We start from the raw sequence: 24,934 nt of genomic DNA, 5'->3' as shown, positions 1-24,934 counted from the left end.
TTTTAAAGAAATTTGTGGAATACATTGTAGATCTTGTATACTGCTAGTAATGCCAACCGATAGGCCAGTGGGTTGATGATAGCCGACATTTTGAAAGCCCCCTGAGACAGAGTAGATGAGACAATGGCCATAATCCGTATTGGATTGGGTAACTTATCCACCCTTAACCCAGAAGAGCGAGCAAAGTGCTCATCAATGATATTTGCCCCTGCTCCACTATCCAAAACTACCTTAATGTCGACTTCATGGCCCCCAATCTTTACTCTAGCAGGTAAACACTAGGTAGCCATCAATAAGGAGATGTGTAGGCCCAGGCAGGAATCCTCAAATTCGACTGAGCCTAGCAATTTTCTGACAGCCAGCCATTCTTGGGTATGAGTCGACACGCATTAATGAAGTATCCCTTTTTGCAACGGAAAAAAACATGCCCCACCAGATTTATGAGCAAGGGGATCCCCCTTCAACTGAGTCGTCCCACCGAGCTGCATGGGCTCACCTACGGTCTCCAGAGGTGTCACATGATATGCTGCGATCTATCCGGATTACTACCACCATTGTAGGGGTTTCATACATGACCAAGGCCTCCTTAACCCTCTCTGAAACGCCCTGAAAAAAACTGGCTCTTGAGAGCTGGGTTGTTCTTTTGGGTGTCTAGCAACCAGTGCCAGAATTCGGTTCAGTAATTCTCCGCCAGTCGATTACCCTGTTTAAGTGAACGGATTTTGAACTCGACTAACAACACTTTATCGCGCTCATCATAGATGAAACCGAGTGCCAAAAAAAAACGCCCACTGAATCAAACACAGAGGAATCGTGAGCCAGTGTAAAAGCCGATGGCTGTGGATCACCGCTTAGCAGGGAAACAACTATCCCTACCTGCTGAGCCTCCTTCCCAGAAGAGAGAGGATGCAGTTGTAAGTACAACTTACAGGCCTCCTGGAAGGAGACAAACCAACAGCGATCCCCCTTAAACTTCTCTAGAAGAGGCAATTTGGGCTCTGGAGCAGTGGCCCCCAATCCTATCTGCAACGTAGGGGGAGATTGGGCTTGCAACTGAACTGCTCCCATCAGCTACACTACCTAGAGTCTTAATGCCTGTATTTATTTTGCTATGCTGGTGACAAAGTCCATGGGTATAATAGGTTGGGCCGATAATAATATGACAGGGTAAGAAATGACAGAGCAGAACTCCTCCTCCCTTATCTTGAAGGTAGGCTCGAACGTAGCGAGGTCTGAGCCTCCAGCGTGACCCTGACTCCTGTCTGGGCCCTAATCTTACCCCCCTCTCCTCCACCTTTGGGGCAGGCCGGAAAACACAATAACAAAACCCCACAGAAACGACACGGGCAAGGGAGAATGAAAACTCGTACACACTGCACTCAAACACAAAGGAGAGACAATATGTGTGCAGGGGTGTGAGGGAAATCCTGAGATATGATGAGAATTATGGCAAAATCAGCCAGCTGGCCCTACACATACACCCCCCCCCCTCCCTGCACACACAGAGATTCCCCTCAGATCGCTCAGCATCTAGGAAGGTGTCAAATCCAATTACACTGCCAAGGAAGAGGAAGACCCCCCTGGGGGGATATGTCCATTCATCAAGGGAGTGGGTGGGAAACTGGAAAATCTTGAGAAGCTTCAAAGGGATCCAGGACCCTTTTTCCCAGCAGGAGTTCATATTCCTGACTCCGTAACGTCATACACAGTTATGATATTACCGTGCGCCTGAGCCATACACCCACTATATCGTTAAAATCGGGACTCCAAGCTGCACCTCTGCATACCCTCGAATTCTTTGTCGCGCCCTGGGGCGGCGAGATACAGAGGACTGCGAGTAGGAGTCCAGTAGAGGAGTCGTGCTTGGACTCAGTATGCAGAGGGGACACAGATGGATCTGATGACACCAGAACTGCCCCGATCGGACCTCCCAGTCCGGAGTTGCGGATCATATTCACTTTGGGATATTAGTTTAGACTCAGGACAGGGGTGGGGCAGTACACCCCTACGAGGTCACCAGGTGGGAGGGGACATGGATTGTAGCCAGTTTCATAAAGACAATGTGGACATTCTTGGCTTCTCTTTAGTCCGGGGTCATGCGTACTATACACATGTGAGGAAGTCCATGAAACCCTGGTCAAACGGCGCCACCCTGTGGCCAGACGCATAAGGTAACTGCTTGATCTGACTCTGTTTGTGACCACGTATTATCTCTAAATGTACTCTGACATATCTATATATATTCTGTAAATTCCTTATTGTATATATTGTAGTATCTAGTGTGCCCTTACGGCGATTAAATATATATAATTTAATCTTGGGCTGTTCTGTTATCTCGATCCTGAATTACACGTCTGTGGGCTTGGCTTAATAGTTATCGTAATTGATTGGTGGCAGCGAGTTTATGCCAAGGATCATTGTGGGTTATTCAGTGAGATCAGGGGAGGATTAGATATATTCCGCTCGCAGGAGTCTGGGGAATATATACCTTACTCTCACCGGGAACCCTTCAATCATTGGCATAGTAGAATAGCGGCCTCCTTGCTTATTGTTGGGCAATTCCATAATTGGCTTGACTATAAGAGGGGCACTAGACAGCGAGTCACGTGCTCGGCCGGGTGGAAAGGGGGGAGGAAGTGAAGTTGCACACAAAAGTTTTATCTCAGTATTTGGTGAGTTTTTTACCTCAGTATTTGATGAGTTGTATACCTTAGCATTTGGTGAGGGTTTTACCTCAGTATTTGATGAGTTTCTAACCTCAGTATTTGATGAGTTTTTTTTACCTTAGTATTTGAGGAGGGTTTTACCACAGTATTTGATGAGATTCTTACCTCAGTATTTGATGTGTTTTTTACCTCAGTATTTGGTGAGTTCTATACATCAGTATTTTGTGAGGTTTTTTTTACCTCAGTATTTGGTGAGTTGTTTACCTTCATATTTGGTGAGCTTTTTACCTCAGTATTTGGTGAGTTTTTTACCTCAGTATTTGGTGAGTTTTTTACTTCAGTATTTGGTGAGTTTTATACATCAGTATTTATAGCTAAAATCAGGAGTGGGTAAGTCAGAGGAAAAGTATAATAGAAACACCAGCGCCACTTCTGTATTTTTCACCCACTCCTGGTTTTGGCTTAAAAATACTGAGGTAAAAAACTCACCAAATACTGAGGTCAAATACTGAAGAGGAGAATGTGGCCTGAAGGTGCAAACAAAGCAAAATAGCAAATTTAACCCCATTATGACCTAGGATGTACATAGGTCGCCTCCTTCTCTTTAAAGGGAACCTGTCACCAGATTTGGCGACTATAAGCTGCAGCCACCACCAGTGGGCTCCTATATACAGCATTCTAACATGCTGTATATAAGAGCCCAGGCTGCTGTGTAGAACAATACTCACCTAAACGGTCGGTGCGGACTGGTCAAATGGGTGTCTCTGTTCTCTGGTACCGGCGCTTCCTCTTTCGGCCATCTTTGTCCTCCTTCTTCTGAAGCTCGGGTTCATGATGTGTCCTACGTCATGAACACAGGCTGGCATTGCAGTCCTGCGCAAGCACATTTTGATCTGCCCTGAGCAGGGCAGATCAAAGTATTGTAGTGTGCATGTGGGGGACCTCAATGCCGGCTAGTGTGGATGACGTAGGACGCATCATGCACCCGAGCTTCAGAAATAGGAGGACAAAGATGACCGAAAGAGGAGGCGCCGACGTAGGATGCGACATGCACCCATGCACCATGGTGCCAGGTTCCCTTTAATGCGAGCTCGCGATCAAGGGGGGATGCCAATGCTTTACCATGATATCGCGGAGGTCAGCTGATGACCACTGTCATGACGTGTTTTCTATGCATGCCAGCAAAGCGCCAACACTCACAGTAACAGAGCAAGGATGCTAATGTTAAAGCATCACTTTGTACAGCAAAAGCGATCGGGCAATGCAGGCATAAAGCTCCCTAAGGGTAGTAATAGAATCAATAAAAAATGTAAAAAATAAAAGTTTTTAAAAATATGAACAAATAAAAACAACCCTAACATTCAAATCACCCCACTTTTGCCCCATTGAAAATAAAACACTAAAACCCCCCACATGTTTGGTATTGCCACGTTCAGAAAAATGCCCAATCTATAAAAATATTAAGTCAATTAAACTGATCAGTACACAGGGTAGCAAGAAAAAAATGAAAATGACAAAATTAATTTTTTTTGGATGCTGCAAAATTGCAATAATAGGCAATCAAAACATTGCCTCTACACAAAAAGGGTATAATTAAAAATGTCAGCTCAAGACGCAAAAACAAAGCCCTTACTGAGCCCCAGATTCCGAAAAATGAGAATGCTACGGGTGTCAGAAAATGGCGACAAAAGTGCAATTCTTTTTTTTGACAAATTTCAGGCTTTTTTTACCACTTAGAGAAAGATAAAACTATACATGTTTGGTATCTACGAACTCGTACTGACCTGGAGAATCATAATGCCAGGTCAGTTTTACCATATAGTGAACAAGGGAAATAAAAAAAAAAAAATAAAAAAAAATGTGAATTTGCACTTTTTTTGCAATTTCACAGCACTTGGAAATTTTATTCCCACTTCCTGTACAATATAGGGCAGAATGAATGGTGTTGAAAAGTACAACTCATCCTGCAAAAAATATGCCCTCAAATTGACGGAAAAAATAAAAAGGTTACGGGTCTTGGAAGAAAGAGAGGAAAAAACAAAAAAAGGACAATCACCAGATGGTCATGGGGCTAAAACCGTCTTTGAATTTGTATCCAGCACATCAAGCACCATTTTTTATGAATTGGATGCAAAATCTGCCAGTTAAAAAAACAAACAAAAATAAAATAGAGAAGATAAAAAAATGTTCTTCATTGAAGAAATCTGATGATTTGGAGCCATAAAGTTTTTTTTTTTATAATCTAATATATAAAGCTGAGTGTATGTATGTGTGTGTGTGTGTGTGTGTGTGTGTGTGTGTGTGTGTATGTGTGTATGTGTGTATGCCTGCTAAAGGAATCGGCACCGTCGCATTTACAATCACAACATTTTGCAGACACCTCATGTGACTCAGGGAACGTCATAGACTATGTTTTGAGGGGAAAATATAACCCCGCGCTTTACAGTTACAGTTAGGTCCAGAAATATTTGGACAGTGACACAAGTTTTGTTATTTTAGCTGTTTACAAAAACATGTTCAGAAATACAATTATATATATAATATGGGTTGAAAGTGCACACTCCCAGCTGCAATATAAGAGTTTTCACATCCAAATCGGAGAAAGGGTTTAGGAATCATAGCTCTGTAATGCATAGCCTCCTCTTTTTCAAGGGACCAAAAGTAATTGGACAAGGGACTCTAAGGGCTGCAATTAACTCTGAAGGCGTCTCCCTTGTTAACCTGTAATCAATGAAGTAGTTAAAAGGTCTGGGGTTGATTACAGGTGTGTGGTTTTGCATTTGGAAGCTGTTGCTGTGACCAGACAACATGCGGTCTAAGGAACTCTCAATTGAGGTGAAGCAGAACATCCTGAGGCTGACAAAAAAGAAAAAATCCATCAGAGAGATAGCAGACATACTTGGAGTAGCAAAATCAACAGTCGGGTACATTCTGAGAAAAAAGGAATTGACTGGTGAGCTTGGGAACTCAAAAAGGCCTGGGCGTCCACGGATGACAACAGTGGTGGATGATCGCCGCATACTTTCTTTGGTGAATAAGAACCCGTTCACAACATCAACTGAAGTCCAGAACACTCTCAGTGAAGTAGGTGTATCTGTCTCTAAGTCAACAGTAAAGAGAAGACTCCATGAAAGTAAATACAAAGGGTTCACATCTAGATGCAAACCATTCATCAATTCCAAAAATAGACAGGCCAGAGTTAAATTTGCTGAAAAACACCTCATGAAGCCAGCTCAGTTCTGGAAAAGTATTCTATGGACAGATGAGACCAAGATCAACCTGTACCAGAATGATGGGAAGAAAAAAGTTTGTAGAAGAAAGGGAACGGCACATGATCCAAGGCACACCACATCCTCTGTAAAACATGGTGGAGGCAACGTGATGGCATGGGCATGCATGGCTTTCAATGGCACTGGGTCACTTGTGTTTATTGATGACATAACAGCAGACAAGAGTAGCCGGATGAATTCTGAAGTGTACCGGGATATACTTTCAGCCCAGATTCAGCCAAATGCCGCAAAGTTGATCGGACGGCGCTTCATAGTACAGATGGACAATGACCCCAAGCATACAGCCAAAGCTACCCAGGAGTTCATGAGTGCAAAAAAGTAGAACATTCTGCAATGGCCAAGTCAATCACCAGATCTTAACCCAACTAAGCATGCATTTCACTTGCTCAAATCCAGACTTAAGACGGAAAGACCCACAAACAAGCAAGACCTGAAGGCTGTGGCTGTAAAGGCCTGGCAAATCATTAAGAAAGAGGAAACCCAGCGTTTGGTGATGCCCATGGGTTCCAGACTTAAGGCAGTGATTGCCTCCAAAGCATTCGCAACAAAATATTGAAAATAAAAATATTTTGTTTGGGTTTGGTTTATTTGTCCAATTACTTTTGACCTCCTAAAATGTGGAGTGTTTGTAAAGAAATGTGTACAATTCCTACAATTTCTATCAGATATTTTTGTTCAAACGTTCAAATTAAACGTTACAATCTGCACTTGAATTCTGTTTTAGAGGTTTCATTTCAAATCCAATGTGGTGGCATGCAGAGCCCAACTCGCGAAAATTGTGTCACTGTCCAAATATTTCTGGACCTAACTGTATTTGCCAAAAAACCGGTTTACATTAAAGTGAATGGAGCTGGGAGCTACAGGTCATTAATAGCAGCTGTGATTGATTGCTATAGACAACGAAGGACATTATTAGTATAAGAAGCTTATGTGTGAGGAAACATGATTTCTGAGGAGAAAGAGAGACAGACAGACGGAGAGGGAGAGAGGGAGACAGAGAGGGAGAGAGGGAGACAGAGAGAAACAAAGAGACAGATGTGACGCCCCAGAACTAGTCAGGGTGTCACAGGGTGCTGCACTCATTTCTCTTTTGGTGCAGAGCTCAAACACCCATGGTTCTGGGATCCTAACCTTTTGTATTGCTCCATCAGCATTCAAATCCTAGCCACACCTCACACCACACCCTGTCAGGCACATCAGTGGGTGGTCTAGCTGGAAAAGGGGCACCCGCCTAGAGGTCAGGCAGACTGGTGGGAGGGGATGAGTGAGTCGAGTAGTAGCTCCCAAAGAGTGAGGAGCTGAAAATAGCAGCTCCCTGGAGTTGAGTGGTAGCCCTCAGAGAGTGAGGAGCTGAAGGGAGTTGGAGCTCTCTGGGAGACTTTGGCTAGGTCGCAGACGGTGGTCTTGGACCGGAGGAGTCGGAGACCAGGTCGCAGGGTATTAGAGAGGCATGCCAGAGTTTTTGAGAATGGTCAGCACCAGAAAATCTAGTAACCAAACCGGTACCGAGCACGGCGGGGTACTGGACCCTAGATCAGGGAGTAGCTTCACGCAACCTGATAATTAACCTGTGGAGGATAGTCTCTTCATGAACTTTCCCCAAGAGCTCAGAGATCGAAGGCATCAACACACCGAAGGGGATAGGGCTTTCCAGCTTATGCGGCCCACTGAGATCCCAAGTGCCAGCCATCGAGAGCACAGCTCCTCTAACTAACCATCGGAGCGAGACCTCGAAAGCTAAAGGGCTGAGGGGTCACTCAGAACAGTCAGCAATACCCACGGGGATGGATTCCCGGACGAGCTCCCCCTAAAGTGGCAGCGGCACCCAGAGACTTGGTTTACTTCTGTGTCAGAGTCTGCTTAATGTGACACCCTGGCGCCGCCAGGTGGTCACACAGTGTAGGCCCACACCTTCCCTCACAGGGTTAAACCTTGCCAACCAAATCCTAGTCACCCCCCCAGGGTAGGAAAGGCACACCAGTGGGCGGGACCAGGCAGATGGAGAACGCCCATCTAGGGGTCTAGAGAACTCGGGGCGAGAAAAATTGAGTTCTGAGTTGAGTGTCAAATGCAGAGGAGTGAGGAGTTGGAGAGAAGCAGGAGAAGAAAGTCTGAAGCTCAAGTACAGAGAGCAGAGGCGTCGGGGTTGGAGCCCCGGCGTATTGGCTAGGTGGCAGATGGTGGTCCGTGTCTGTCAGGCGACAGGAAGACGGCAGCCGGAGATCCGAGGTGGACGGGGGCAGGGTTCGAGCCCGCCGGTATTGATACCAGAGACCCGACCCGGAAACCGTGCACAGAGGGGTACTTGGACCCTGAAGCCAGGACCGGAACCAATGGCCTAGCTAATTAACCAATTGATGGCAGGATTATAGGTCCTGTCCCAACCAAAGTCTCAAAAGCAGACAACCACCCACCGAGAGGGTTAGGGCATCCGCCAGGGCCCGGTAAATCCCATGGGTCCGCGTCAGTGGTCAAGGCTCCCAACAGAAGTACCGGGAGCGGACTCCCGTGTTCCACATCGGGAAGTCCACCACACCAAAAACACAGTGCAGAGGAAAGTGACACAGACCATCCCCCCGGGTGAGGGACCAGAATACACTCGGCCACGGCGGCCGGCCACCAGCACCTTGGTTAACCATTGGACTTGTCTGATTCATTTAATCGTGACTAAACTGAGACTCCCTGGTCTGACCAGGCGCTCCAGCCCCTGCCATCACCGTCCCCTGCATCGAGTCACCGGGTCCCGGGGCAACCATCCTTACCCCCGGGTGTCCCACAACAGACTGCGTACGGCAAATCCCGTACAAATACGTCCCCTTTCATTTGAAGTGTCCGCGTGACCCCCGGGTCCGGAGAATCCCTCGAGCCACACTGCGGATCCGGATCCGAGCAGCCCGGCTGCTACTGATGTGGGGCGGCACACTTAATGGTCGCACCAACATCCACACAGCTTGAGTGAGTACGCTGTTCTCCCCTGAATCTCCCTGCCTGGCCTGCACCACGCTACCCTACACCTCCACCATCCAGAGTCCCGGGGCCTCCCCTACCCGTGGAGGGAACGTCATCTGGCTGCCCCACTCCATCTCCCCTGGGTACTCCCATCGGCAGTGGCGGTACTCCCCTTACCACGAACCACGGGTGGCGTCACGAACATTAATCCCCTGTAAATAGCCCCCTTTCACTTTCGAGTGACCTCAAGCCCCCGGGTCCGGAGACCCTCGAGCCACAGCAACTGTTGCGGGCGGCGGGGCGCTGCGCTCGCTAACGCTTGGGTCCGGCGCTTCTGCTGCTCGGTGGCTCGAGCGGTGGGCCGGATCCGGGGACTCGAGCGGCGCTCCTCGCCCGTGAGTGAAAAGGGGGTGGTTTGTTTGGGGATTTAGTCCGTGACGCCACCCACGGGTTGTGGTGAAGATGGGCACCACCGCTGCTGGTAACGGGGATCCCGGGAGCGATGGTAGGGAGCAGCTGGGATGTTGTTTTCCCCCTCCGTGGGTAGGGGTTGGTAGTCCCGGGGCCCGGTGGTGTGACGGGGAGGCAGGGTCGGTGAGGTGCAGGGTTGTTGGGACAGCGCGGCGCGGTGCCGGATGGCACGGGTGTACTCACTCAGCAAAAGATGCACAAAGTCTCCGGTAAACCAAACGGCTGGATGGACGGGTCCCGCAGCCGGCTGCAGTGTCTCTCCCCAGACAGGTGATGGTGGCTGTCTCTCCCTGCACCTTTTTGTGTACTGTGTTGACTCCAATGGCTTCCCAACGGTAGTCCACTCCCCGGTGTATAGATACCGGAGGAGCCCGTTTTGCCCGCAGGCGCTAGCCCTTGGATTTCTAGCCTATGGCGGTGGCTGTATATCCTCATGGTGTGAGCGGTTGCCTTCAATCGGGACTTGGTTGTTAGGGAGCCCCGGGGGTTCCTGTCACATTCGGATTTGACTATTGACGGCGGCTCCAAGCCTGGTCGGGGTCCGATGGCCCTGCCTGTGTGCTTAGCTTCACTCCGTTCCCCGATCCGGTACCGGTGGGTCACCGCCCAGCCCCTGTCCTTACGGCTCTGCGGCGTTCCACCAACTCATGCAGACGGCCACCACCGTCTGCCAACCTTGCTGTCAGTGCCTGGGCTCCGACCCAGACACCTCAAGTGTTCACTCCTCTCACTTTCACCTCCAAGACTAATCTGACACTTTTCCCGCCTCCAGGCCTGTGAACTCCTCGGTGGGTGGGACCAACCGCCTGGCTCCGCCCCACCTGGTGTGGACATCATACCCTGGAGGGAGGCAACAAGGGTTTTTGTCTGACTAATGTAACTGTCTGGGGAGTGGGTGTGTGTGTTCTGTCTCTGGCTACCTGGCTAGTTCAGGGAGCCACACAACCCTGGATACGAGCAGTCCGACAGCAGCAGGGGCGGTACACAGAGACAGAGAGACACAGAGAGAGACACAGAGAGAGACACAGAGAGAGAGACACAGAGAGAGAGACACAGAGAGAGACAGACAGAGAGATAGATACAGACAGAGAGACAGAGAGACACACAGATACAGACAGAGACAGACAGAGAGATAGCAGACAGAGAGACACACAGATACAGACAGAGACAGACAGAGAGATAGCAGACAGAGAGACAGACAGAGAGACAGACAGAGAGACAGACAGAGAGACAGACAGACAGAGAAACAGAGAGAGATACAGAGACAGATAGAGAGAGGCGGACAGGGAGAGAAATAGAGAGGAACAGATAGAGAGGGGTGGAAAGATAGAGAGAGGGAATGGGAGAGAGACAATTAGTTACTATCCTCGGCAACGCCGGGTACAACAGCTAGTTAAAAATACTATTAGAATATGTGACGTTCTGATAACTTTCTTTTAGTAGATACTATTCAATCTTAATAGGAAATTGCACCGATTCCCCCAACTAAGAAAAAAAGTGTTCATGATGGCTCCGAAACTGCAGAGTAATAAGATGTCTGAGCGTCTGCAATTCTGAAAATACATAACACCTAAGTAATACGGTACATTCCTACCAAAGTGTCCCCCTTGGCTGCCAAATTTCCAAAATATTCACGCTGAAATAACCGGCATTCTTCTAAGTTTGTTATCTGTAGAATTAGAAAAAAGATATCTGGTTTCTGGCAACCTAGACAGCAAGATCCCAAGATGTCACCGTGAATCTGTGTCCTCCATAAGAAAACGAAATCTGTCATTCTCCACTAAAATGGGCTCATTCTCCCGAACGTCCAGGGGAATGTAGTCAGCAGCCGCGTGATTCATCCTGATATCCTTCGTATTTGTATAACCCGGCACCGCTCTCCATATTGGCAATTTTTTTTCGGGTCAAGGCATACCAGTTGTTGATTAGAAACGATTACGTTAATCACGAGACGCCTTCAGGGTGTTGAGATGTCTCTTATAATTTGGGAGTCGATTTTCTGGCTTCGGACTTGGCTCCGTCTGAGAATATTCGCCTGCTATGATTTCATTCTGCAAGAATAGCTCAAACAAAGTCTCTTCCAAATCTTAAAAAAAGAGATGATCGGTAATCTTTTTTTAGGAGCATGTGAAAAAAATGATGTTTGCTGATAAATCAAATAGACATTCAAGGGTTAATCCCCAAAAAGTATGTTATTCACTATCCATAACATTCCCAAGAACGAGGCCATCCCAAGATCACCAATGATCCCAAAAATGAGGTGTTGGAACCCAGGATCCAGGCGCCGCAGAGCCGTGACCTGAATGGAGAAAAGGTGGCCGTGGAACCCAGGAACCAGAGACTCGACTAGATTGGAGCAGAGGTGGCTGTGCTTGACCTCCGCTGCATTTATGGTCTAACAGGCCATCCCAATATCACCAATGATCCCAAAAATGAGGTGTTGGAACCCAAGAAACAGGCGCCGCAGAGTCTTGACCTGAATGGAGCAGAGGTGGTCGTGGAACCCAGGAACCAGAGTCTCGACCAGATTAGAGCAGAGGTGGCCGTGCTTGACCTCCGCTGCATTCATGGTCCAACAGCGCTGCAATAGGCTATTTTCAGCAGTCCAATAGACAATGAATGGAGGTCAAGGATAAATACCTCTGCACCCCACCATGTATTTGTACTATGTTTTAAAGACTATTGAATACTCTAAGATGTATAAGTTTGTGTCAACGGCTGCTATCTAGCGGTGAGTCGCCTATAGATCAGATGATTAGATAAGATAGGGTTAAGGTAGTTTAAGGAAGGAGTGGCGAATGGAGGGAAAGAGAACAGGAGGGAAGGCGCGAGAGCAGACCAGTAGAGAATAGGGTTCCAGTGTGAGAAGACTTGATCTCTGTGCTAAGGCCAGTAAGGAACCTTGAGGTAACCTCGAGAGGTCCGGAGCCTACGGCTCACCCTGACGGGCTTAGAGAGTCGGACGAATGTGAATGGAGTTAGGGAGAAGTAGACACAGACCCTGACCCATGAGGACAAAATCCAAGACCGTGTGTGCGTGCGTGTGTGTGTGTGGGGGGGGGGACAGGTTGAGGAGCAGACTCCCACACAGAGAGGAAGGAAGGAAAGGAAATCCATGTCTTTCATAACAATGTGAAGAGTAAAAGTGAATGATTCTGGGTGGCTAAGCGAACTCTGTGATTGTGTGTGTTACTGACTGTCCACAATGGCTTCTGCCAGTAATGGACACCAGCCTGAAGAAACCAGTAAGTGTCATGCACCCGAAGTCACATCAGCTCACCGGGTCTCCTTGGCGAAGGATTGCGACTCCCGCATGGCCTGGAGCCAGCATCTTCCTTCAAGTCCATTCTGTTCGTAATGGCGTGCTGCATTGTCAGGGTTCCAGAGCCCCATTTTTGAGATTGCTGAGAGTCTTGGAAATCAGACCCTAAGCAATCAGTATGTTATGACCTAAACTATGGACAAGGGATTATTTTTCTATTTTGGGATTAACCCTTTAAAGGGATTGTAGAGGATTGTACCATATCCAGAAACAGTGCCACCCTCTAGACTAGTTGTGCCTGGTATTGCAGGCAGCTCAACTGAAATGAATGGAGCTGAGCTCCAATACCACATATAACCTGTGGACAGGAGTGGCACTTTTAGAAAGTAAAGCTGAAAATGAATAATATAAATTGCAATTAGTGCAAATGATTAAATGATTTATTGCTCAGCTTCCAATGTAAACTGAAGAGCAAAAGGGTAACAATGTTTTGAACTTTTACCTTTCAGACTCCATATCTCACCATCCACTACAACTTTGAGCGTGAGACGACGTTCATTTTATAGACAATCATCTTGGCTATCTCATACATAAATTTGACTTTCAACTATTCAGCATATGATTATTTATGTAAAATCTTGTCATATCACTGTATTGTTACTGTTTTGCTCCTGGATTAAAAAAATCTTTTTCTTTCTGTATACTACAAATTACAACCTGTTGTCACATTCCTTAATAGCTCAGTGTGTGATTAGGTTGATTTCTAAGTGAAAGGTCACTGGTTCCAATCGAGGAGTAGCCATGAAGAAGATTTCCCTAGAAAAGATAAACATCATCAGCCAGCTCATTGATAGAGGTCTCTCGGCCAAGAAAATTGCCAATCTGCATCAGGTGAGGCCATGACAGCTGGAGGAATACAAATGAAGTTTATCCATTCAAAAACCAAGAGGTGACATCCAGGCTAAATATCGGAGTCAATAAGTCACTCATCACAAGCTCTATCAGTTCTGGCAACAACCCGGCAGTGGAGGCGGCTCATGTGCTTCATAATTGTGACATCACAAACGTCCATACAAGCACCGAATGACATACGTTACACAAGTCTGGAATGGTGGCCCGAAAAAGGTGAAGAAGCCTCAATTTCAATATCATCATAAGACGTGTTGGCTTGAGTTTGCAAAGAAGTACGAAAACTGGAGACTAGAAGATTGGAACAAGTAATTTGGAGCGATGAGATGAAAGTTAATAGACGGATCTGATGGGGGCAAATGGGTCTGGAAAAAACAAGGAAAAAAAGGGCTAACAGATCGAGAAATTGATGGCGTCCCAGCAGGAGAATGATCCGAAGCATACTGCGAGATTGGTGAAGAAATGGGTCAATAACAATGAAGTAGAGGTGCTGGATCGGGCCCTCCGGGGTCCAAAGACCTCAAACCCAATCCAACACTTGTGGGCAGAGGTGAAGAAAAAGCTGTATACATCCCCAAGTGAGCCAACCAGTATACACCAACACAGGGAATCTTGACCTGGGATCAGATTTTGGAAGAGACATGCTTGTGTCTGATGGAGCGCCCAGAAGAATTCAGGCAGTGATGGAAGACAAAGGTGGGTTTACAAAATACTAACAAAATAATAAATATTTAAATTTAGATTTTTAGGAGCAAAACAGTAACAATGCAATACTCTGGTCAGGAATTTTTAGAAATATTTTATATATATTTTAGATATACACTGTGTGCAGAATTATTAGGCAAATGAGTATTTTGATCACATGATACTTTTTATACCTGTTGTCCTACTCCAAGCTGTATAGGCTGAGAGCCAACTACCAATTAAGTAAATCAGGTGATGTGCATCTCTGTAATGAGGAGGGGTGCGGTGTAATGACAGCTACACCCTATATAAGGTGTGCTTAATTATTAGGCAACTTCCTTTCCTTTGGCAAAATGGGTCAGAAGAGAGATTTGACGGGCTCTGAAAAGTCCAAAATTGTGAGATGTCTTGCAGAGGGATGCAGCAGTCTTGAAATTGCCAAACTTTTCAAGCGTGATCACCAAACAATCAAGCGTTTCATGGCAAATAGCCAACAGGTTCGCAAGAAGCGTGTTGGGCAAAAAAGGCGCAAAATAACTGCCCATGAATTGAGGAAAATCAAGCGTGAAGCTGCCAAGATGCCATTTGCCACCAGTTTGGCCATATTTCAGAGCTGCAACGTTACTGGAGTATCAAAAAGCACAAGGTGTGCCATACTCAGGAACATGGCCAAGGTAAGGAAGGCTGAAAAACCACCACCTCTGAACAGGAAACATAAGATAAAACGTCAAGACTGGGCCAAGAAATATCTTAAGACTGATTTTTCAAAGGTTTTATGGACTGATGAAATGAGAGTGACTCTTGATGGGCCAGATGGATGGGCCAGAGGCTGGATCAGTAAAGGGCAGAGAGCTCCACTCCGACTCAGACGCCAGCAAGGTGGAGGTGGGGTACTGATATGGGCTGGGATCATCAAAGATGAACTTGTGGGACCTTTTCGGGTTGAGGATGGCGTGAAGCTCAACTCCCAGACCTACTGCCAGTTTCTGGAAGACAACTTCTGCAAGCAGCGGTACAGGAAGAAGTCGGTATCGTTCAAGAAAAACATGATGTATATGCAGGAAAATACTCCATCACATGCATCCAACTACTCCACAGCGTGGCTGGCCACTAAAGGTCTAAAAGATGAAAAATTAATGACATGGCCCCCTTGTTCACCTGACCTGAACCCCATAGAGAACCTGTGGTCCCTCATAAAATGTAAGATCTACAGGGAGGAAAAACAGTACACCTCTGGGAGCAGTGTCTGGAGGCTGTGGTGGCTGCTGCACACAATGTAGATCATAAACAGATCAAGCAATGACAGAATGTATGGATGGTAGGCTGCTGAGTGTCATCAGAAAGAAAGGGGGCTATCTATATTGGTCACTAATTTTTGGGGTTTTATTTTTGCATGTCAGAAATGTTTATTTCTAAATTTTGTGCAGTTATATTGGTTTACCTGGTGAAAATAAACAAGTGAGATGGGAATATATTTGGTTTTTATTAAGTTGCCTAATAATTCTGCACAGTAATAGTTACCTGCACAAACAGATATCCTCCTAAGATAGCCAAAACTAAAAAAAACAACTCCAACTTCCAAAAATATTAAGCTTTGATATTTGAGTCTTTTGGGTTGATTGAGAACATAGTTGTTGATCAATAATAAAAAAATGCAGTAAAATGCAACTTGCCTAATAATTCTGCACACGGTGTATATGTATATATATATATATATATATATATATATATATATATAGATTTTTTTTTTTGTATATATACAGATATAATTTATTAAGTATATATATATATATATACACAGTATATTTATTTAAATATTTAATCTTTGCGAGTTTTGCCATCCCATTATTTTAGATTATTCCAGATATTTTTTTTTAATACCCTCAAGTCCTCTTTAATAAATATGTGGCTCATCTACAACTAAGAAATTTACTGCTACACCATGCAGTGCTTGACAAAATTAAAGAGTATCCCATAGGCTGGTTAATTGGACCGCAAATTATTCTTAAAGTGGCATGGTGGCTCAGTGGTTAGCACTGTACAGTAGGCAGCACGGTGGCTCAGTGGCTAGCACAGTGGCTCAGTAGTTAGCACATTAGCTCAGTAGTTAGCATGGTAGTTCAGTGGTTAGCACTGCAGTCTTGTGGTGGCTCAGTGGTTAGCACTGCAGTCTTGTGGTGGCTCAGTGGTTAGCACTGCAGTCTTGTGGTGGCTCAGTGGTTAGCACTGCAGTCTTGCAGCGCTGGGGTCCTGGGTTCTATTCCCACCAAGGACAATCTCTGCAAGGAGTTTGTATGTTCTCCCCGTGTTTGTGTGGTTTTCTTCCCACACTCCAAAAACATACAAATAGGGAACTTAGATTGTGAGCTCCAAAGGGGACAGTGTTGCCAATGCATGTGAAGCGCTGCGGAATTAATAGCACTATATAAATGAATAAATATTATTATTCTTGATAATTGATACATCTCTACAAGCACTATTCTGCTACATTAACAAATTCAGCTCTGCTATATCTTTTACAAAACCACCCAACCCTAACCAATAGTCAGCTATGCTACTTACGGCAGAACCACCACAGACAAGTTTTGTAGGATGTGCATAATACCGGTACTTAAAAAGCTGCACAACTCATGCAATTAACCACTAGGTGGTGCTGTTGTTACTATTGTGATTATAGGATTTCTTCTCATTGGACGGATTCTGCGCTAATAATAAAAAGAAATAATAGTAATAGGCAAAAAAAAAATAAAAAAATTCTGCTAATTTCTTACCCCATCACCCTAAAATATTATGTCTTGGTTAATCAATATTATTTTTAATGGTCAATAATATTTTGCAAAAATTTTGACAAAATATATAAAATTAAATGTTAAAAAAAAAATAAAAAAAAAAAAAAAAATCATTTTTTTTGTATTGTCATTTAAAGCAATAGATTTATTGGATACAACAGCATTTGATGCAATCTGTACAGAAGAGTGAGACATGCATAACCTCCAGTAGGGGGCAGCATCCATCCAGGCCATATGACGTTACCACAAATACATGATGTGTATGAATAAAGTGATCTGCACGGTGGTATTCCCAGTATGTCTTCTTGATATGATACCATAATTAAGGTTATATCTTTATGTCAGCAGCATCTGAGGTTACTCCGGCTGAACACTATATACATGGGCGCTGAGCCTGAGAACATTTCCTTTGGCTTGCAGCTTCTATTTTATATGCTGTAAATGACAGGATGTGTTCTTAGCCGTTGGACTAGCCAAGTTCTATATTCAGGGTTTTCTCCTTTCTGCTCGTATTTATAACCCAAGCCCTGTCATTGCTCGGGCCTTGGAAAGTATTTAACCTCATGACAAACGTCTATGGATTAAGAACACGATGGGAGGCCACCCTGATTTACATTGACAGCACAGAGCATCTCTAATATTGGAGGATCCAGGTTCCAACTGCAATTACTGTTTGTTTGTTTTTTTTAAAGTTGTAATGCTTCATTTCGCCTGCGGAGGCGCTGCAGGAAAAAATTAAAACTGTCTTGTGTCCCCGCAGACTTCAGCTCATCAAGGTGGGTCTCAGCTGTGTGTCAGGATTTGAGTAAAACAGTAGCAATCCCTTTAAAATGGACCTGTCACCAGATCAAAACTGGCCAGTTTTTGCTTTTATTTTATTCTCCCTGCATCCCTGATTATGTTGTTTTAATATTTTTTAAATCCACCATACGGTTCCAGGGATATGGGCCTTTTTTTGTACTTATTTTCAAGGTATTTTCAAGGGGATTTGGCTTTCAGGATCCTCAGGGGCGTGTCCTTATGCTCTTCTGCTTTATTACCATTGAGCCGAACCCCCTTGTTAAAAAATCTTAAAAATTAGCACTAAATAAAAATGCCAAATATCTCTAAAATAGTATGGTGGATTGAAAAATAAATTAAAATCTAGAATGATCCTCAGGGGCGTGTCCTTAGCTCTTCTGCATTATTACCCTTAAGCCAAACCCCTTGGTAAAAATCGTAAAAACTAGCACTAAATATAAAGGCCAAATATCTCTGGAACAGTATGGTGGGTTGAAAAACAAATACAAATCTAACATGTGTGGCTCTCATGATCCTCGGGTGCGTGTCCTTAGGCTCTTTTGCATTATTACCCTTGCGCCACACCACCTTGTTAAAACCAATAAAAATTAGCACTAATTAAAAAGGCCAAATATTTCGGGAACAGTATGGGGGATTGAAAAATAAATAAAAATCTAACATGTGTGGCTCTTATGATCCTCGGGGGCGTGTCCTTAGGCTCTTTTGCATTATTACCCTTGCGCCACACCACCTTGTTAAAACCAATAAAAATTAGCACTAATTAAAAAGGCCAAATATTTCGGGAACAGTATGGGGGATTGAAAAATAAATAAAAATCTAACATGTGTGGCTCTCATGATCCTCGGGGGCGTGTCCTTAGGATCTTTTGTGTTACTCCCCTTCAGCCACACCACCTTGTTAAAACCCATATAAATTAGCACTAAATAAAAAGGCCAAATATCTCTAGAACAGTATTGTGATTGAAAAATAAATAAAAATCTAACATGTGTGGCTCTCATAATCCTCGGGGGCGTGTCCTTAGCTCTTCTGCTTTATTACCCTGAAGCCATGCCCCTTTGTTAAAAAAACCCCCATAAAATTAGCACAAAATAAAAAGGACACATCTCTGGATCCGTTTGGCGGATTTAAACATAAATAAAAATCTGACATTCAGGGGAACAGCGGGAATAACATAAGAGCAAATACTGTTCACTTTGACAGGTCTTTAAATAGTAATCGTAACAATATATATTGTATAGTACATTACAGGATTTTGCTATTTCCTATAATGTGTCTCTGGCTTCTAGTAACATTTTTGGCTGTTCACCTTTTCTTTTGCTATAATTTTGTAAAATGTGCGTGTATCATGAGAAAATATCCTATTCTTTTTACATACCGTAGTTACTTAGGTTGAAAAAAGACCTAGGTCCTTCTAGTTCCCCCTTCCTCCACCAGTTCTACATTTAGTCCCTAAGTCACTTATAACCGACAATGTTGTGTAGTGAGGAAATCCTCCAGCCCTGATATAAAAGCTGTTATAGTATCTGCCATTACTACCTCTTGTGGTCGGCATTCCACAGTCTGACTGCTCTAACTGTAAAGAACCCTTTCCTATTTAGCTGCCGGAATCGCTTTTCTTCCATTCACAGTGTATGCCCCCTGGTCCTTAAGGCCCCGTTACGTGTTACACGCAACGACGTATCTAACGATATATATCGCCGGGGTCACGGATTCCGTGACGCACATCCGGCATCGTTAGCGACGTTGTTGCGTGTGACACCAACGAGCGGCCGTTAACGATGGAAAATACTCACCAAATCGTCCATTGTTGACACGTCGTTTATTTTCAAAAAATCGTTGATTGTTGAGGACGCAGGTTGTTCATCGTTCCCGAGGCAGCACACATCACTATGTGTGACACCTCAGGAATGACGAACTACAGCTTACCTGCGGCCGCCGACAATGAAGAAGGAAGGAGGTGGGCGGGATGTTACGACCACTCATCTCCGCCCCTCCGCTTCTATTGGCGGGCCGCTTAGTGATGCCGCTGTGACGCCGCACGAACCGACACCTTTGAAAGGAGGCGTCGCTAGGCAGGTAAGTCCGTGTGACGGGTCCTAACGATATTGTGCACCACAGGCAGCGATTTGCCCGTGACACACAACCGACGGGGGCGGGTACGCTCGCTAGCAACATCACTAGCGATATCGCTGCGTGTAAAGCCCCCTTTAGTCCTTTGGTCCTTTAACTCAGGATTTTGTGTGAAATTTATTTTTTTGGCAACTTTTGCTTTTTTCATATCACTATCTCTATTTAAAAATCAAAATCTTGCTATTTTAACATTAGATGCTGGACCTATTTTAGACTCCTATTTCCTGTTTTTTTAGGAATACTTTTCAGCAGGCTCTTTATCAGCAGAGGCAGCGTATAATGACAGGTAACTAGAAAATGGCCGGACCCGATGAAGTTCGGTTCCGCAGGTTCATCCAAACTTAAGATAAAGTTGGGTTTGGGACCCTGACTTGACCTTAACCCCAATGGAAGTCACTAGTTGGTCAGTCACAATAAGCGATGTTTAAGTTCCCCCTTCCTTCACAATGATATTTGCACACGCTCACTAGATGCTTCAATACAAAAAAGGGCCTAAATCCATCTATTGCTGCTAATGTGCATGTGAATTTCCTGCAAATTGGGATTCTGATCTGGCTTATATATCCTGAGTCATATTGCAAAGGATTGTTAAAAATCCACTTGTGACTTTTAGGATCGCTACTTCCAATAGGTGGCGCTGTGCTAGAGTTTGTCTCCTTTACTGGAGAGACAATTTGAAAGAACAAGAAATTTGTGTTTAGAATAGCCTCAGTGGCTTGTGTAAAAATTGCCATATTTTATTTAAATACTGATTAGGATATGAAAAATATGTCAAAAATGTTAAAATTCATCTAACACAAAAATCTCATTTATTTTTTGATGATACATTCCTGTAAATTTCCCACAATATAAATTCAATACAATCCTTCAAGGTGTTAATCACATCACAAGCAATAGTTGGCTTTATATAGACACGTACAGCATAAACATCTCCTAACAGAGTGTTGTAAAATAATGTTTTTGTGTTTTTTGCTAAAGAGTTCATTTAAAACTATTCATGTTATGCCTCTTTCACACGTCCGTGTCTCCGGTACGTGTTTGGTCCGTTTCCTCATGTACCAGAGACACGGCCACACGTAGACCCATTAAAATCAATGGGTCTGCGCTCACGTGCGTATTCTGCCATGGACCGTGTGTATGTGTGGAGCATACGTGTGTCCGTGGGCTCCACACGTAGACATGTCCGTTTCTCTCTGGCATCACGGATGTCACACGTAACGCAAACGGACCACACGGATGTGTTCCGTGTGACATGCACCGGAGAAAACACATGTGTATGCGAGAAAAAAAATAAACTTTACTCACCTTCTCCAGCCCTCCTGTCTCTGCCGCTGCTGTCACTTGCTGCCGACCGCCGCTCATTATGCTCATTGCATATTCACTTCACTGCGGCCGGAAGCAGCAGCAGCGGGGACTCGGCAGGACCGGAGACCGTAGATCAGCACCACGGACAGCGACGCCAGGGACAGGTGAGTAGAAAGTTCCCCTTCTCCGTGTGTTATCACGGATAACACACGGAGAACACACGTGTGCCATAAACACGGCTCACGGAGGACAATACGCACCTGTGACACGTCCGTGAAAAACGTGCGTGATTTTCATGGATGTGTAAAAGAGGCCTTACGATGTGAGGAGCAAAGGTAAGAATTGGAAGGACACATCTATACTGTATATTACTGCTGGACAAATGCTACACATAACCCGCATTGTAAGACATCAACGGTTTTTGCAGGAGAGGATTGTGGCATTCAGCTGCTCACATTGTAAACCCAATTTTTTTATATTTTTTACATGGGATATTTTTTACATATGTGATGTACAGTATGTTTTTTTCTGCCTATGCAGTGGCCTAGGTAGGAGGCATCTATTGGAGGAAAGGCATTAGCTGGGTAATAGTGCTAGTCACTGACACTGTGTGGATGAAATAAAAAGGACAATCTACCCATAGAACTACTGCCATTAACGGCTGGCTTGTTATGCCACTGTAGTAAAGTGTTAGATAAACCCCCCTGTAAATAGAATGTGTCACTTGCCATAATTATATAATATTTTTACATGGCATAAATGCCGCTGTTCTCCTGAATCCGGCGATGTTTTTCTTTTCTTTCTGCGCCTCTGCGTTCCTGAGATATGGCAACTTCATTCCTTTATATAAATCTAGTCGTTTTACCAAGTGGGCGTGGCACTCAATTCTTCTTTGCGGGTTTCTTTTTTAGGACCACACCCAAATGGCTAAAAAGACTACATTTATATACAGAGAATAAAGGGCAATATCTCAGGAACGGAAAGGCACAGGAACAAAAGAAAAACATCACCGGATTCAGGAGAACAGCGGCATTTACACCAGGTAAAAAAAAAATACAGTTATGATAAAGTGACAGATGCCCTTTAAAAGACAGGCACAATGGCTCACGGTAAAATTAAGTAGCTGAGAGGGTCGAGACTACAGTTTGAGTTTTCAGGCCAGACGATATAAATCATTCGATGCTCATATGCCAAGAGGAACAGTAACACTTGCTGAATCATAAAACACATATTTCATATAATAAAACTGATTGTTTGCAGACCTGTGTTATGTGCAGGTTATGTGCCGAGTACAATGGAACAAAAGCTAAATTTACCTCGCCATTCACTACGCTGCTAGGGAACGTGGATAATGTCACCCCAGATTTTCCAAATTATTAGATTGCTATTGATCAGACCGGGATTCCACACTATTCTCACCATCCACCTGTCCAAACACTTTCCTTCTAATTCCCGCCATTGTGAGACCTTTATGATAAGTTCACATGACGGAATATTACTTTGGAAAAATCATCTGTGTTGAATCCTTAGCCGAAATTTGGGTCTGATCCTCATATGTCTGTCCCTAATTTACAATTTAAAGGGGATGTGTCTTCAGAACATGACCAGATTTTTGCGTTACATCATTTTTTCTTTTCATTTTTGGCAAACGTTTTTTTTTAAGACCATGATCTTTATTAAAAAAAAAAAGCAAAATTTATAAATACTTTTTGTACTTTCAGGAAGAGTTTTCAGCATGATCATGATCATCAGAGGCAGGATTACAATGACAATTGAACAGTTGGTAACACAGAATCTACCAATCAGAGCTTCCTCTGCTCCCCTTCCCTTCATGATGATCTTTGCACACGCTCATTAGATGCTTCACTTGCTTCACTATGGGCTGTTTAAGACTTATACTTTTTGAACTTTCAGGAAGAGTTTTCAGCAGGATCATTATCATCAGAGGCAAGATTACAATGACATGTACCATCTTCTTATACAGTTGATAACACAGAATCTACCAATTAGAGCTCCCTCCGCTCCCCTTCCCTTCATGATGATCTTTGCACATGCTCATTAGATGCTTCAATATAAATGGGCTGTTTTAGACTCATACTTTTTGTCCTTTCAGGTAGAGTTTTCAGCAGGATCATTATCATCACAGGCAGGATTACAATGACAGTTGAACAGTTGGTAACACAGAATCTACCAATCAGAGATCCCTCTGCTCCCCTTCCCTTCATGATGATCTTTGCACATGCTCATTAGATGCTTCAATGTAAATGGGCTGTTTTAGACTCATACTTTTTGTCCTTTCAGGAAGAGTTTTCAGCAGGATCATTATCATCACAGGCAGGATTACAATGACAGTTGAACAGTTGATAACACAGAATCTACCAATCAGAGATCCCTCTGCTCCCCTTCCCTTCATGATGATCTTTGCACATGCTCATTAGATGCTTCAAAATAAATGGGCTGTTTTAGACTCACTTTTTGTCCTTTCAAGAAGAGTTGTCAGCAGGATCCAATTTCATCAGAGGCAAGATTACAATGACAGGTAACACCTTCTTATACAGTTGATATCACAGACTCTACCAATTAGAGTTCCCTCTGCTCCCCTTCCCTTCATGATGATCTTTGTACATGCTCATTAGATGCTTCAATGTAAATGGGATGTTTTAGACTCATACTTTTTGTCCTTTCAAGAAGAGTTTTCAGCAGGATCCAATATCATCAGAGGCAAGATTACAATGACAGGTAACACCTTCTTATACAGTTGATATCACAGACTCTACCAATTAGAGTTCCCTCTGCTCCTCTTCCCTTCATGATGATTTTTGCACACGCTCATTAGATGCTTCAATATAAATGGCTTTTTTAGACTCATACTTTTTGCCCTTTCAGGAAGAGTTATCAGCAGGATCATTATCATCACAGGCAGGTAACGCCTTCCTTCACAGCAGATAACGCAGTTTCTACCAATCACAGCTCCCTCTGCTCCCCTTCCCTTCATGATGATCTTTGCACATGCTCATTAGGTGCTTCAATATAAAAGATGTTGGTTATTGTGGCTAATGTACATGTGAATTTCTTGAAACAACAAAAAGTTATAGTTTAAAAAAGCCCGAGTGACCAGTGTGAAAATGGCAAGATTTATTATTTATTATGATAAATTATATTATATATTATTTATTTATATTTTTTAATATTATTTATAATTTATTATTATATATTATTTCTTAATTATTGTTAAGTTATAACATTATTCAGTAATGGATAGAACCTGTAACCATCCTAGATTTCCTTTGAGAAAATGGATATCAATAATAATCCATTTATCACCCTAGACTACCAGGGAGATTAGGCCTTTATCCCCTGGGACTATACCAGACATAGTATCACTGAGCCATTAACAATCCCATGTAAGTATGAATGTAAAAAGATGGAAAGTAAATGTTTTTCTCATTTTTCATATAACTATATATAAAAAATGTGATTATTTTTTTTTTATTTTTTTTTTTTATTTTTCACTGTAGCCTCTAGGTTAAATATTAGACTTACAATTTCCATCCTGTACAGAAGACTTTTAGGCAGTCTCATAATCATCACAGACAGGATTATAATGAAAAGGGACAACTTTAAACACAGTCGATAACACAATTTCCACTGTTCACAATTGATGATGTCACAGCTCAC

Source organism: Anomaloglossus baeobatrachus, chromosome 11, assembly GCF_048569485.1.
Source record: "Anomaloglossus baeobatrachus isolate aAnoBae1 chromosome 11, aAnoBae1.hap1, whole genome shotgun sequence".
In the NCBI taxonomy this organism is placed as follows: Eukaryota; Metazoa; Chordata; class Amphibia; order Anura; family Aromobatidae; genus Anomaloglossus; species Anomaloglossus baeobatrachus.
Note: the sequence above shows the minus strand (reverse complement) of the source record.